This window comes from Lissotriton vulgaris, chromosome 4_1, assembly GCF_964263255.1.
Source record: "Lissotriton vulgaris chromosome 4_1, aLisVul1.2, whole genome shotgun sequence".
Taxonomy (NCBI): Eukaryota; Metazoa; Chordata; class Amphibia; order Caudata; family Salamandridae; genus Lissotriton; species Lissotriton vulgaris.
Window position 1 is genome coordinate 1,159,322,317 of NC_141691.1, and position 16,167 is coordinate 1,159,338,483.

At 48.2% G+C, this 16,167-nt stretch overlaps 1 protein-coding gene across 1 annotated transcript in view; it reads left to right on the forward strand.

Annotated features, from left to right (window-relative positions):
• CDH18 (cadherin 18) overlaps nucleotides 1-16,167 on the forward strand; it is a 2,230,955-nt gene that overhangs the window by 238,806 nt on the left and 1,975,982 nt on the right. The window contains exon 2 of the mRNA XM_086965396.1: nucleotides 595-658. The gene's annotated coding sequence lies outside the window, so the exon portion shown is untranslated. The remainder of the gene's footprint in view (nucleotides 1-594; nucleotides 659-16,167) is intronic.

The following is a 16,167-nucleotide window of genomic DNA, read 5'->3' on the forward strand; positions in this document are numbered from 1 at the left end:
GACGGATAGGTAGGTCCCCGGTTTTTCACTGCAGGATTACCGCCCCACGAGCATCCAGTACTGGGTTTCCCTCTGTTTAGGGCAGGAGTCCCCAAACCGGTCCTGGAGGGCCGGATCCATGCCAGATTTTTTGGATATCCCCATTGAGATACATGTAGTAATTGTAAAAATCTGGCATGGCTCCGGCCCTCCAGGACCAGTTTGGAGACCCCTGGTTTAGGGGATTTACCTGTTTACTTATCAGCCAGGGACTTGGCACTTTGAGTACATTTTCTTGGGTCCTCCCTTATGAGGTTTTATTTTATTTTTATTAAAAAAAAAAAAAATCTTCTCAAAGGGTATTTTATTATTATATAATACATGTTAGAGGTTCACTATCAAATATCCTCTTTGACTTACCTTCTTCATCAATTATGAGACAGATCATATTTTGTCTTTAGTCAATTCATGCAGCTAGTCAGTCTTCTTGGCCATCAGAGAGGTGTCCACTGCAAACGATTAGGTTTTTGTTTATGTAAAATAATGTTTAGCGATGAGGCTGGACATGGTAACACGTTGTGCTTACTATGTCCATTCTTTTATTTTGCATAATAGAGTGGGGCCTCATATCCTCGAGCGGTTGCTGGGTGAGGTGAGGCTATCTCCCACATAAGGCTGGGTGAGTACTTCATTCTTTAACAAAATCAAACTAAAAAGGTTAAATAAAACAAAGCAAAATGAGATATACTTTTTGCTCAGCGGAGTAGAGATTTTATCCGCTGGTGTGGCTTCTGTACAGTTTCTTTGTGATCACAGGGATACATACATGCAACTACATATTTTGTGTGTTTGTGTATTCTTCTTTTTTCTCCCTTTTTCCCAACAGGAAAGAAAACATATTCATCTCCACCAGTGCACATTGGGGCTCCAAGTTCCTGGTAAGATGATAGGAACTTTGTGAATACACATCTTCACTGTTATAGCACTTTATAATTTTTTATCATCTTTGCAGTCCATCCTATGGGTCCTGAAGAAAGCCGGACAGTATTTCCGTTTGGCTGAAACATGTTGACCTCTCTGCACCGCGCCATTGTGTAGTTATAATTTCAGACTATTAGGCGTCATTTTAATCTTAACACTTGGACAATATTGATTAAACTTATTTTTGTCTTAGTAGCTATTTTTAAATCTCACCCACATTTAAGCACTGCACCTCATCAGCACCGGTTTTCGAGAAATACCTTAGGTAGAGTTCACCCTTGGTATCCAGCTCTGCACCATCACTTGATGGAGTGGGCGGAGTTTGGATCCACTACCAAATCCCACATGATGATGCTCCGCCAGAAGGGTGGGCTGATGGGAGGTTCTCAGCCAGGTGTTACTCGTTTGGTTGTTGTATGATTCCTGACTTTTCTAGTTACTAGTACAGAGCACACACTTTTCTTGTGAACGGGCATCTCTTCTTTGTTTTTGCTATAACCAAGTAGGGGTTTTCAGATGCCAGGGTCGGTAAATATATTCCCCTAGACCCCCATTGCACTCTCTCTTCTTTGGGGTTCCAAACAGGAGTCCATAAAATATGTCTTGCCCAGTCCCAAAAATCATTAGGGTGACACTTGTGAAATATATTGTTTCTCGCTTGCAAGAAAATCTACCTACAAGCCTCATTCGAGATCATTGCTCAAAATTTTAATTTCATACTCCAAAATTCTCTACACTATTCAGATTCCCAATTGTTTCTGAAACATACCTATAGATAAACAGATATATACACAAAATAGAAATATTTGTAAGAACACCCTTTAAAATTCCAAAATGGTCACATTTCCAACTGAACTAATTCACTATTAAACATGCAACACCTTTGTCGTGTCCTGCGTTTATGTGGATGAACCTCTGGAGCTCCTCAGCAGATTCCTTTCAAGTATTACATAATCTGGTGGGTGTGACTGGGTGTGGTTAATAAAAAGTTTGGGATGCAGTGCATTCAGGTAACCGTTGCATGCTGAAAAATAAAGATGTGAAAACCAGAGCTTTGTGTGTGGCGTGGTCTGTTGCAACTCCTGGACAGAAGAAGACGCTGCTGCGTTGGCATATTTCATACAAATCTTTCTATACGTCTCTGTGTGTAGGTATTCCACATATCGGTCAGACAGTGTGTTGTATCGACATGGTGGCATTTAAATTGAAAATAGGTGAACATGAATGCTTAAATTCATCTATGAAAAGAAATATGTGCCAGTTATCGAAGCACACGCAGCTCTTTCAAAACATGCAGTTCAATGAGAGACATTTGTTCATGTCCCACGCCACAGCCAAATAGATTATCTTACCCAGTGTGGATGTATTAACTGCTGTAAAATAGGATGTTCTGCATTATACAAGAATATGTTCTTGCGCGTGTTGAAACCAATACGAATATGAATGCTATGCAATATATTTTACAGCAATGTGATCTTTTTCGCCATGAGGATGTTTCTAGCTTGGAAGCCATTTTGTATTCATCAAAGAATAAAAGGCTCCGTGGCAGCGGATTTTCTCTCATGGTTTCAGAAATTGATTTGTTCTTCTTATCAGGTCTCTTATTGAATGTATCATCCAGCGTCTGATGTCATCATAATTGAGTTCAACTGCCAGCCCATTCCAGTTATGTAAATTTACATTTCTTCCCCCCGGTTTGTTGGGAACAATCAGAACGTTTGATAGCCTCCAGCAGTACACCTCTCCTAGCAACTCCTTTATACTGTTTTTTTTTGTTCATATTTTTGCATATTTGCACGGAAAAGAGAACAGCTATTTTGATCTCAGTCTAGCATTTAAATCAAATCACAATATGTCTCCTCTGGATAAAAAAGATGAAAGGAATAGGTGATTGTGCTTTCTTCATTGAAAGCAATTGTTTTTTTTCTTAGTGGCAATAGACGTCTGTCTAACAGGTGCAGATGATTATTGATGTTTGGGATGAAATAAGGAGATGAAAACTCCTTTTATTGATTTAATATCTCTTTCCATTGTCATGGGGTTAAAGATTTAAATTGGACTGTCTACAGTATATTGCCAGTGATAGGTGTTTGGCAGTACTTGTAAATTTCTTCCTGGTCTACCTCCTCTAGTTTACCAACATAAGGAAGTCACAAGGTAACGTAACACAAACATTTCTGATCTTGAAGGGTTGTCTCTGACTGCGGTGCGTGGTCTTGGGCCTGCCTGTTACCTCCGGTGCCCTATGGAAAACGGATTGCAACAATGCTCCGTATAAACAAGCTCTGACAAAGAAAATTGTTTTGGCTATATTTTCATGTGGAGAGTTTATGCTTTTGTGATGAGAATGTAAATTAGCACCCGGCATGGAATTCTGGAATTGCTGCAGGCAATCATATTGCTTATCAAGCTGGCCATAACTACGGTTCTTTGCCTCGCCTCTAAGTTCAGTGACAATCAAATAAAAAACCCACAGATAATGTTTCTTTGTCTTTTATTACCTATGTTAGATGATAGTAGGAGGAATGATAATGGCCTTATTGCCCATATTGTGTCATGTGTTAACAACTATTAATAGCTTTTTCCTAATTATGCTCTCTTGACTTACTTCTTATTGAGCACTGGACTAGAGGTACCATGTAACCCCGTGTATCTATATATCTACACTAATCATTCTACTCTCAAAACTGCCCATTAAGTGCCACAAAGTATTCTCATACATGTAAAGTACCATGAAATGTTGTTTTCTCCCTCCTCACCTGGGGCATGTTTATGACTTTTGTGGGGCTGGGCAGCACAGCAAGTCCCCTTGCTGTTTTGCCCTGCCTCTAAGGGAAAGGACAGGAATGCACCGTATTTCTACAACATGGCACATTCCTGTCCCTTTCCCCTGCGCTGCTGCTGTTTCGACTGCCTAGTGCCAATGCAGGCACCTGCGATGTAGGCAGGATTGTTTTTGTTCATGAAGGGGACCTTCCTGCACAAAAACAACCCTGAATGGCATTTTTACTTCTTTTTATATATATTGCAGAATACAGCACACATGGGAAGAGGGCGAAACGAAGAGAAATAAAGATATTTCTCCTTGTTATGCCTCTCCCCAGGAAGCGTATCTTTTTGGCACCATCCAAGGTTTACGCGTTCTTGTAAATCTGGGAATCCGTCAAAATCCATGGATGTTGCGTGGAAACACCAACACGACACCCAAGGAAATGCCTCCCACGTGCAGAGTAATGCAACGCAGAGATTTGCACTGTGTTACATTACTTGAGATGTATGAAGCCACGCACTGCCACACAAGGTGACCTTGCATGTCTTCATAAATCTAATTTTACAACTGTGTCGCTCTTGCACTACATTAGGTGTTGCAAAAGCGACACAAAGGAGCTCATAAATATGCCCCCCATTTCTTAAGGTGAGTGGGTGATAATGACTTACATTTATTTTGTGTTATTTTCATAGGGTTTCAGAAGCAAACAGAGATACGGAGCAAGACATTTTTTGACTTGTATTGAGTGTCCCAGAGAAAACAAGACATGACTTTAATTTTTAGTGGTGACTGTAGACAAGAGGAACGTTTTTTGGTGTAACTGTAGCCCACTGATTTTCCAAACCCACAAATATGTGTGGGATGATATATGACTTAAAAATCTCCACAACTTTATGTGTAGTTATGGTAGTTAGAGGAAGTAAATCAATCTTCTTGGAGAGGAAAACATCCCCAGGGCTAGAGTGAAACCCTTTTGCTAAGAAAGCAAAGAAAAAGATCTGCGTTGTGTGAGAGGGAGAATAGGAGACAGTACAGAGAAATTCCATGCATGCTTGGTTTTCACAGTGCTAGGACCATTGCAAATTGCACAACTCGTTGCCCAAGCCAGCACTGCAAAATGTCATCACACTTCTACAAATGTGACCATTTGAACTATGCTAGGTCACCTAAAGTTGTTAGACTATTCACTATGTATTCAACTACTAAATGTTGAACTCATGTGTTGTATTTAAAAATAGTCAGACAGCACAACCACGTGTTGGATTGTCCTACACATGTGCCAGTGTTAAGAACTAAGGGGCCTATTTACGCATTTGTCATGGAGTGCAGCACGGCAAGTAACCTTGGTGCACTGTGTGACAGGGAAAGGGCAGGAATGCACCATATTTCAGTCATTATGGTGCATTCCTGCATTTTCTCTTGTGCTGGCGCCCTTTTTTGTCAGCCAAGCGCCAATGGAGGGACCCTTGCAACATGGTGCAAGGGTGCCTCGATTGCCTGCAGGACCATATATCATCATTTTGAAAGCACCTAAACTATCCGCTCAAACTAAAGAATCCTGGACCCAAATAGGAAATAGAGTATTGTATTGGATGGCTAATTATAACCTAAACATTAGTTTCCTCTGTGAGGAAATCTTAATAGTGAGACGTGTGAATTGGGTGGGACCTACAGAAAACAAGCATTGGAAATGCAATAGGTCTCAGATTTATTTGAGTTTGAGCTAATGGCATTGTAAATGGCAATGTCTTTTTGCCATGTGTTATGGAGTGTATGCATGTCGGGTGTAGTGGAATTATGTGGGTTGGATTTGAATTGTAGCAATCGTGTCATGCTGCTTTAGATTAATATGTTTAAAAGTAAAGTGTGCCATACTGCGATTGCTACAATAGTTAATTGTGGATGCATTAACAATTGATGTGTGTACTGATGGCTGGTGGTGTGTGTGCCTGTAGAAATTGTCCACTGATGGCTGGTGGTGTGTGTGCCTGGTGGAAGTGTGCACTGCCGGCTGGAGGTGTGTGCCTGGTGGAAGAGTGCACTAACAATGGGTGGTGTGTGTGCCTGGTGAAAGCGTCCACAGACGGCTGGTGCTGTGTGTTCTTGCTGAAAGCGTGCAGTGACGGCTGGTGTTGTGTGTGCCTGTTGAAAGTGTGCACCGACGGCTGGTGGTGTGTGTGTGTGCCTGGTGAGTGTGTGGTGGTGAGTGTGTGGTGATGAGTGTGTGTGTGTGTGTGTGGTGTGTGTGTGTGGTGTTGTGTGTGTGGTGGTGTGTGTGTGTGGTGGTATGTGTGTGGTGTGTGTGGTCTTATGTATGTAGAGTTATGTGTGTGGTGTTGTGTGTGTGTGTGTGTGGTGTTGTGTGTGTGTGGTGTTGTGTGTGTGTGTGGTGTATGTGGTGTGTATGTGTGGCCTTATGTATGTAGTGTTATGTGTGTGGTGTTGTGTGTGTGTGTGGTGTTGAGTGTGTGTATGTGTGGTGTGTGTCTGGTGTGTGCCTGTGTGGTGTTGTGTGATCCTCTGTGAGACACCGGGGTCTGTCATCTGGATTGGAAGCTTTGGTCAGATGGGGGAGCATGGAAATGTTGCGCTCCTGCGAAAGAGCTGGCAGGTGATTGGGGTCCCCCTTAGGAGCTAAAGACTCTGAAAGCAGTGCCCCTGTCTTTAACACCATCACACCAGTGTGCCTCAAGTAACATGTGCCAGGTCTTCTAGGTGCCTAGAACAACGTCCCAGTGAAAGCACTGGACTTCACTGGCACCAAAGCATGTCATTTGTGCTCACTCTGCACACTCACAACTGCGCACCCTACACACTGCTTACACTACACACTCCCACACTGCTGGCCCTGGACACCCACACACTGCTCACCCTGCACACACACACTGATCACCCTACACAGTCACACACTGCTGGCCCTGTACACCCACACACTGCTCACCCTGCACACTGACATATTGCTCACCCTACACACCCACACACTGCTCATCCTGCACACTGACACACTGCTCACCCTGCACACTCACACACTGCTCATCCTGCACACTGACACTGCTTACCCTGCACACTCACACACTGCTCACTCTGCACACTCACACACTGCTCACCCTACACACTCACACACTGCTGGCCCTGGACACCCACACACTGCTCACCCTGCATACACACACTGCTCACCCAGCACACTCACACACTGCTCACCCTACACACTCACACACTGCTCACCCTGCACACTCACACAATGTTCACCCTGCACACTCACACACTGCTCACCCTACACACTGCTCACCCTGCACACTCACACACTGCTCATCCTGCACACTCACACACTGCTCATCCTACACACTTACACACTGCTTGCCCTGGACACCCACACACTGCTCACCTTGCATATCCACACACTGCTCATCCTACACACTTACACACTGCTTGCCCTGGACACCCACACGCTGCTCACCCTGCATATCCACACACTGATCACCCAGCACACTAACATACTGCTCATCCTGCACACTCACACAACGTTCACCCTGCACACTCACACCCTATACACCCACACCCTGCTCACCCTGCACACTCACACAATGTTCACCCAGCACACTCACACACTGCTCATCCTGCACACTCACACACTGCTCATCCCACACACTTACACACTGCTTGCCCTGGACATCCACACACTGCTCACCCTGCATATCCACACACTGCTCAGCCTACATACTGCTCACCCTGCACACTCACACACTACTCACCCTGCACACTCACACACTGCTCACCCTACACACTCACACACTGCTGGCCCTGGACACCCACACACTGCTCACACTGCATACTAACATACTGCTCAACCTACACACTCACACACTGCTGGCCCTGGACACCCACACTGATCACCCTGTCCATAACATACTGTTCACCCTACACACCCACACACTGCTCACCCTGAACACTGACACACTGCTCACCCTGCACACTCACACACTGTTCACCATGCATATTCACACACTGCTCACCCTGCACACTCACACACTGCTCACCCAGCACACTCACACATTGCTCACCCTATACACTCACACACTGCTCACCCTGCACACTCACACAATGTTCTCCCTGCACACTCACACACTGCTCACCCTACACACTGCTCACCCTGCACACTCACACGCTGCTCTTCCTGCACACTCACACACTGCTCACCCTACACACTCACACACTGCTGGCCCTGGACACCCACACACTGCTCACCATGCATACTCACACACTGCTCACCCAGCACACTAACATACTGCTCACCCTACACACCCACACACTGCTCACCCTGCACACTCACACACAGTTCATCCTGCACACTCACACACTGCTCACCATACACACTGCTCACCCTGCACACTCACACACTGCTCACCCTGCACACTCACACACTGCTGGCCCTGGACACCCACACACTGCTCACCCTGCATACTCACACATTGCTCACCCAGCACACTAACATACTGCTCACCCTACACACCCACACACTGCTCACCCTGCACACTGGCACACTGCTCACCCTGAACACTCACACAATGCTCATCCTACACACTGCTCTCCCTGCACACTCACACACTGCTCACACTGCACACTCACACACTCACACACTGCTCACCCTACACACTCCCACACTGCTGGCCCTGGACACCCACACACTGCTCACCCTGCATACACACACTGCTCACCCAGCCACTAACATACTGCTCACCCTACACACTCACACACTGCTCACCCTGCCCACTCACACAATGTTCAACCTGCACACAAACACACTGCTCACCCTGCACACTCACTCACTGCTCCACCCTACATATGCAACACACACACACACTGCTCACCCTGCACACTCACACATTGCTCACCCTGCACACTCACACACTGCCTGCCCAGCTGCAGAAATAGAAAGAACCCAGCATGAGTCTTTGGAGGACCGGTCCCCGTTGTGGGAGCAAGGCGGCCATCGCGAAACAGCAATTTTCTAAAACCGGCAGAAATTCTTGTTTTTATCATTTTAATACACGAAAGTTTACATAACAGGTAGCAGCATATTATCACCCCATAATGCCCTCGTGTGGATGTGAAGACGGCCAGTCACCAAGACAAAAGTACTCATTTATCATATGGAGTTAATGTGTGTTAATCAATCGTATCTAGTGTACAGATGGGAGCGAGATAAGTTTTCCTTGCGCCACTGCCTTTACTGTGGCACACAAACTCACTTCGCCTGGTCGTGCAGAAGGACATTTAGAATTGTTTTATGTCCACAAAATGTTGTTTGGGTATTGCTTCAATGTAGCAGCGCCACAAAGCGATTTTATCACATTGTTGCAAACTGAGTATATTAATGCGCACATAAGCATGAAAAGTGCAGTTATGAGATGTCCGTAAAAAAAAGTCTAAAAGTAAGAATGAGTCAATTCAACATATGAAATTATATTTGCGGCAACGCAGCACTTTAACACACTGTAATGTAAAGTAAAACACAAGTTGCCCTGACAACCAAGAATTACTTTTTTTTAGAACCTGTCAGTTTGTGCTCAATTACCTTGTCAGTTCATAACAAAACACGTAGATTGTGCACTTGGACAGGGGTCAACAGGAGCAAGTGGTAAAACTTTCAGGTTACACCAGTCTAAGTTGCCTGCCTGTGGGTGGGTTTTATGCTACACATGCACTACGAACAGCAGCTGAGTGATGCCCCAGAGTGATGTGGTGGTGTTCCGCGAGTGATGTGGTGGTGTTCCGTGAGTGATGTGGTGGTGTCTGTGAGTGATGTGGTGGTGTCCCTGAGTGATGTGGTGGTGTCCCCGAGTGATGTGGTGGTGTCCCAGAGTGATGTGGTGGTGTCCCAGAGTGATGTGGTGGTGTTCCAGAGTGATGTGGTGGTGTCCCAGAGTGATGTGATGGTGTCCTAGAGTGATATGGTAGTGTCCCTGAGTGATGTGGTGGTGGTGTGAGGCATGCAGCAGTGCTTGGTGTGCAGCAGTGTGTGGCGTGCAGCAGTATGTGGTGTGCAGCAGTGTGAGTAATGCAGCACTGTGAGTAATGCATCAGTGTGAGTAATGCATCAGTGTGAGTAATGTAGCAGTGTAAGTAACACCACCACCTCCAGATGTGCTGGCTCTTCAAGACCTTCTAGGCATAACACACTTAACACAGTGGGTTGCTAAACCTACACACTCCCATGGGCATATGTTGGACCTGATATGTTCAAACTTTACACTGGCCCTTAAAGATCCCCAGCCGGTTACCTGGTCCGACCATGCGGTAATTCACTTCTCCTGGGCAGTGGCATTATCATCTCGCCACTCTTCTCCCCCGGCTGGCCCCCAAGTACGGAAAATTAATATCCCTGGGTTGGCTGAAACCCTTACGCACTCCCAGATGGCTCTCGCTAGTGATTTAGAGGGCCAAGTTGACTTCTTCAATGCCTGGATCAGCCGAGGTGTAGAGGCTACCTCCAAACCGGCCCGCAAAACCACCGACGGGATCTGCCATCTCAACCCTGGTATACGCCAGAGCTTGGAGAGCTAAAAAGAGCATGTAAAAAATCTGAGCGGCGTTGGAGGGTTGCCTACTCTCCTCAAGCCAAAGTCGACCTCCGCCTAGTCCAAAGAGAATACTATGCTGCAATCAAGACTGCAAAAGGCGCTTATTTTGCAACTAGAATTCTAAAGGCAAAGAATAATGATAAGGAGATCTTCTCTATAGTCCAAAGCTTTCTGTCACCTCTAGCGGAAAAAAAAAGATTCCGGTTTCCGCAGACTGGTGTGAGGAGATCTCATCCTTTTTCATTAACAAAATTAAGCTAATTGAAGAGGGATTTGCCTTACGTGCAGCTGCCACCCTTTCGCTAGCAGAGGCGCCAGGTACTCTCCCGAGCAATTGCCAAGCCAAATTTACTATGGCAGATCAAACAGACATTCTTGCTCTGCTGAAAGCTCTCAAATCAGGCTCCCCCGCGGATCCTTGTCCGGCAAGAGTTTTGGCTGGAGTAGCGGACTGTGTAGTGACAGAAGTTACAGCCATGGTGAACAGGTCACTGCAATCGGCTACGGTACCTAGACCTTGGAAGCAAGCGAAACTTCTGCCCCTCTTAAAAAAGCCTTCAGCAGACCCTTTTGTCGCAGCAAACTACCGCCCCATGTCTCTGCTCCCAGCATTGGCTAAAGTCTGCGAAAAGGTGATCTTTCATCAGCTTAACGCCTTTGTTAAAGAATCTGGGGCGCTTCACCCAGCCCAGTCGGGCTTTAGGGCCTCCTTCAGCACAGAGACAGCCTTGGTCGAAGTGGTGGAAGCCATCAGGGATTGTACGGACGGGGGCGGCAGAGCGGTACTAATTTTATTGGACCTCTCTGCCGCCTTTGATACGGTCCCTCATCAACTCCTTTTGGCTCTCCTCACGGACATCGGCCTCACTGGGGCTGCATGGTCCTGGCTGGAGTCCTTTTTAGACTCACGGCATCAGCAAGTTTGGATGCCCCCTCATTCCTCCTCGGCCAGGTTAGTTCAGACAGGGGTCCCACAGGGCTCAACATTGAGCCCTCTTCTTTTCAACATCTATATGACCCCACTGATCTACCTGGCCGAGTAGCTGGGTGCAAAAATTATGGCTTACGCCGATGACACCCAGCTTTTGTTCACTTGGGGTAAAACACAATTTGAAACGGCCGCAGCACAAAGGTGCCTGACGGCCATATTTACTTGGTTGGCACAGGCCAGGCTTAAATGCAACGAGGGAAAGTCGGAAATTATACTATATGGTCACTTTCGAAACCAATTTATTGAATTGGTTTGGCCTCCCGATTTCCCCCGCCCTCTCACTGAGGGGGGCCCTGCAAAGAATCTGGGCATTTGGTTTAATGGAGATCTGCGATTTGCAGAGCAGATTAAAAGACTGACGGGTGCCTGCTTTGGGACCCTTAAATCCCTAGGCAGATTTTTCCCTCTCTTGCCCCAGCCGGCCAAAGAAACGGTTGCCAGAGCCCTGATACTGTCCCGCCTAGACTACGCCAATGCTCTCTACCTGGGCTCCCCCTCCTTTTTGTTGAACAAACTTCAGCTCATCCAAAATGCGGCTGCAAGACTTCTGCTGGGCATCCCTAGACGCATCAGCATAAGATCACAACTGGCCGCACTCCACTGGCTGCCGGTGGCCCAAAGAGTGCAATTCAAGGCTCTGGTTCTCACTCATCGAGCCCTACATGATACTGGCCCGGCGAATCTTGAGAAAAGAGTTACCTTTCACGTGCCCAGTCGACATCTCAGGTCGGCTTCTCAATGCAGGCTGGTAATACCGCGCTTTAAGCGCTCCAGACTGGGCGGCCTATCATTTTCGGTTAAAACAGCTACCCTCTGGAATGCCCTTCCGTTCACTCTCAGGGACACCAGAGACCTTAGCTGCTTCAAAAAGCTGCTTAAAACTCACCTTTTCAATCAAGCGTACTAATATAATGCTGTGCCTTCTCTGGGATTTCCCTGTGGTTATGATCCGCGCCAGGATACTCAGGAGTAGTCGTGCGCGTAATAAATACCCATATAACATAACATAACATATAACATAATGCATCAGTGTGCAGCGTGCAGCAGTGTGAGGCGTGCAGAAGTGTGAGGCGTGCAGCAGTGTGCGGCATGCAGCAGTGTGAGGCATGCAGCAGTGTGAGGCATGCAGCAGTGTGTGGCATGCAGCAGTGAGTGGCGTGCAGCAGTGTGAGGCGTGCAGCATTGTGAGGCGTGCAGTAGTGTGTGGTGTGCAGCATGCAGCAGTGTGAGTAATGCAGCAGTGTGCAGCAGTGTGCTGCATGAAGCCGTGTGAGGTGTGCAGCAGTGTGAGGCGTGCAGCAGTGTGTGGTGTGCAGCAGTGTGAGGCGTGCAGCAGTGTGAGGTATGCAGCAGTGTGAGGCGTGCAGCAGTGTAAGGCGTGCAGCAGTGTAAGGTGTGCAGCAGTGTCTGGCTTGCAGTACTGTGTGGCATGCAGCAGTGTGTGGCATGCAGCAGTGTGTGGCGTGCAGCGGTGTGCAGCGTATAGCAGTGTGATGCATGTAGCATTGTGAGGCGTGCAGCATTGTGAGGCATGCAGCAGTGTGCGTCATGCAGCAGTGTGCGGCGTGCAGCAGTGTGAGGCATGCAGCAGTGTGCTGTGCAGCAGTGCAGCAGTGTGCAGCATGCAGCAGTGTGAGGCGTGCAGCAGTGTGATCGTGCAGCAGTGTGAGGCATGCATCAGTGTGTAGCATGCAGCAGTGTGAGTAATGCAGCAGTGTGAAGCATGCAGCAGTGTGAGGCTTGCAGCAGTGTGCAGTGCAGCAGTGTACAGCGTGCAGCAGTGTGAGGCGTGCAGCAGTGTGTTGCATACAGCAGTGTGAGGCGTGCAGCAGTGTGAAGTGTGCAGCAGTGTGTGGCATGCAGCAGTGTGAGGTACGCAGCAGTGTGAGGTGTGCAGCAGTGTGATGTGTGCAGCAGTGTGAGGCATGCAGCAGTGTGAGGCGTGCAGCAGTGTGTGGCGTGCAGCATGCAGCAGTGTGAGTAATGCAGCAGTGTGCAGCAGTGTGAGGCGTGCAGCAATGTGAGGCGGGAAGCATTGTGAGGCAGGCAGCAGTGTGAGGTTGGCGGCAGTGTGCAGCATGCAGCGGTATGACTAATGCAGCAGTGTGACGCGTGCAGCAGGGAGTGGCGTGCAGTGTGCAGCAGTGTGTGGCATGCAGCAGTCTGTGGTGTGCAGCAGTGTGTGGTGTGCAGCAGTGTGTGGCGTGCAGCGGGGTGTGGCTTGCACCAGGGTGTGGCTTGCAGCAGTGTTAGGCGTGCAGCAGTGTGAGGCGTGTAGCAGTGTGAGGCGTGCAGCAGTGTGAGGCATGCAGCAGTGTAAGTAATGCAGCAGTGTGAAGCGTGCAGCAGTGTGAGGCTTGCAGCAGTGTGAGCAATGCGGCAGTGTACAGCAGTGTGAGGTGTGCACAATGTGAGTAATGCAGCAGTGTGCGGCGTGCAGCAGTGTGTGGCATGCAGCAGTGTGAGGCATGCAGCAGTGTGCAGTGCAGCAGTGCAGCAATGTGCAGCATGCAGCAGTGTGAGGCGTGCAGCTGTGTGAGGCGTGCAGCAGTGTGCAGTGTGCAGCAGTGTGAGGCGTGCAGCAGTGTGTGGCATGCAGCAGTGTGAGGCGTGCAGCAGTGTGAGGTGTGCAGCAGTGTGTGGCGTGCAGCAGTGTGTGGTACGCAGCAGTGTGAGGCGTGCAGCAGTGTGAGGTGTGCAGCAGTGTGTGGCATGCAGCAGTGTGAGGCGTGCAGCAGTGTGTGGCATGCAGCGTGCAGCAGTGTGAGGTATACAGCAGTGTGTGGCATGCAGCAGTGTGTGGCTTGCAACAGTGTGAGGCGTGTAGCAGTGTGAGGCGTGCAGTAGTATGAGGCGTGCTGCAGTGTGAGGCATGCAGCAGTGTGACACATGCAGCAGTGTGTGGCGTGCAAGGCGTGCCGCAGTGTGAGTCGTGCAGCAGTGTGGGGCATGCGGCGTGCAGCAGTGTGTGGCGTGCAGCAGTGTGTGGCATGCAGCAGTGTGTGGTGTGCAGCGTGCAGCAGTGTGAGGCGTGCAGCAGTGTCAGGTGTGCAGCAGTGTAAGGCGTGCAGCAGTGTAAGTCATGCAGCAGTGTGTCGCGTGCAGCAGTGGATGGCGTGCAGCAGTGAGTGGGCTGCAGCAGCGTGAGGCATGCAGCAGTGTGTGGCGTGCAGCAGAGTGTGGCGTGCAGCAGTGTGTGGCGTGCAGCAGTGCGTGGCGTGCAGCGTGCAGCAGTGTGCGGCATGCAGCAGTGTGTGGCATGCAGCAGTGTGTGGCGTGCAGCAGTGTGAGGCGTTTAGCAGTGTGAGGCATGCAGCAGTGTGTGGCATGCAGCAGTGTGAGGCATGCAGCAGGGTAAGGCGTGCAGCAGTGTGTGGCGGATATATGACATGACAACGCATACTGTTACCACGCATACCTTTACAATGCGGTATTTACAACGAATACCGTTACAACGCATAGCGCTTAGAGGTGCTGGATAGTGGTAAATATAATTTACTATTCCAACTCCAGTCCTCGTGGACAGTAGGGAAGGTGTTGGATAGAAAATTATACTTATTCCCTATCCTAGAGCGCCCCCCAGCGCTATGCGTTGTAATGGTATGCGTGGTAATGCCTGCGTTCTAATGGTAGTGCGTTGTAAAAATTCCGTTGTAAACGTTGCATACCGGCTGTGCGTGCAGCAGTGTGTGGTGTGCAGCAGTGTGTGGCATGCAGCAGTGTGAGGCGTGCAGCAGGTGTGGCGTGCAGCATGCAGCAGGCTGTGCTGTCTGTATCTGCCGTTCTTCTCAGAGTCCATTCAAGCTGCGTTTTTTAAGGCCTCACATTTTCCTTTTTTTTCAAAATCAGGCTAAGGTTTGACAGGCGGATTTTGATATCCGCTAGTTAGGCTACATTCTCTCCTCAAGCCTGTAGAGTGAAATGGCCAATGCTTTTAGTCTTCTGTGAACACCCTCCCCATTCACTGGGCTTCCTTACATGAGGGGCCATGTGTTGCTGGCGGGAGAGGCGTGCGCTACCTGACTCAATTCCAAATCGCTGCTTGAGGGTCTGTGGTGGCAGGTGCTGCGACGTGGAATGGAAATAGCATTCTGAGACAATCCACCTGCTTAAGCTTCACTTGTTCCAGACGACCTGCAAAGTATTTCTCAATGTGCTCACCAAATAAGTCCGCAAAATCGACGCTGCACACATTTATTTGCTCAGGCTGTGCAAGGGTCTGAAACATTCACTGACGTCTCGTGCTCACCCCAATCCACTCGCAGTGCTTACCGGTAATGCTTTCCATCATGGACTGCCTTGTCGGGGATTGTTACATCGTGGCAGAGCTTTTGGCACACAAGGCAACACTGACAGGCTAGGCCTCTCGGGCATGATTCACATGCCGAGCCATGCAAGCCATTCTATCCAAGGTGGGGCACTGCTAGGCAATTTAAAGCTCCCCCGACGTCATCTCATATGGTTAATCTGAGCGAAACGGATTTTAAAAGAGGTTATTAACACAATGAGAGGCGCCCCAATCCACCAGTCCTCTCTGTTTTTAATCGCTGATGTGTGCCCGATTTTCCAGACTGATAGACATTAATTTATACGTCTTTACTTGGCAGAAAAATGAAATGACAAAAATACACTCACAGAAATCAGTAATTTTCACAAGTATTATTGTTATTGGTGAGAAATTAAGCAAATATTTCAACATCAGTACGATACCATATGTCAATTGAGGGAGACTGAAAACACCCTTTACCCCACCATATTTGTGACAAAGAAAACAAGACATCAGCGTTTACTTGCTTCGCCCTGAAATGGATGAAAAAAAAAAAAGAAGCTTGCAAGTGGTGCGTATACGCCAATGCAAGCATATG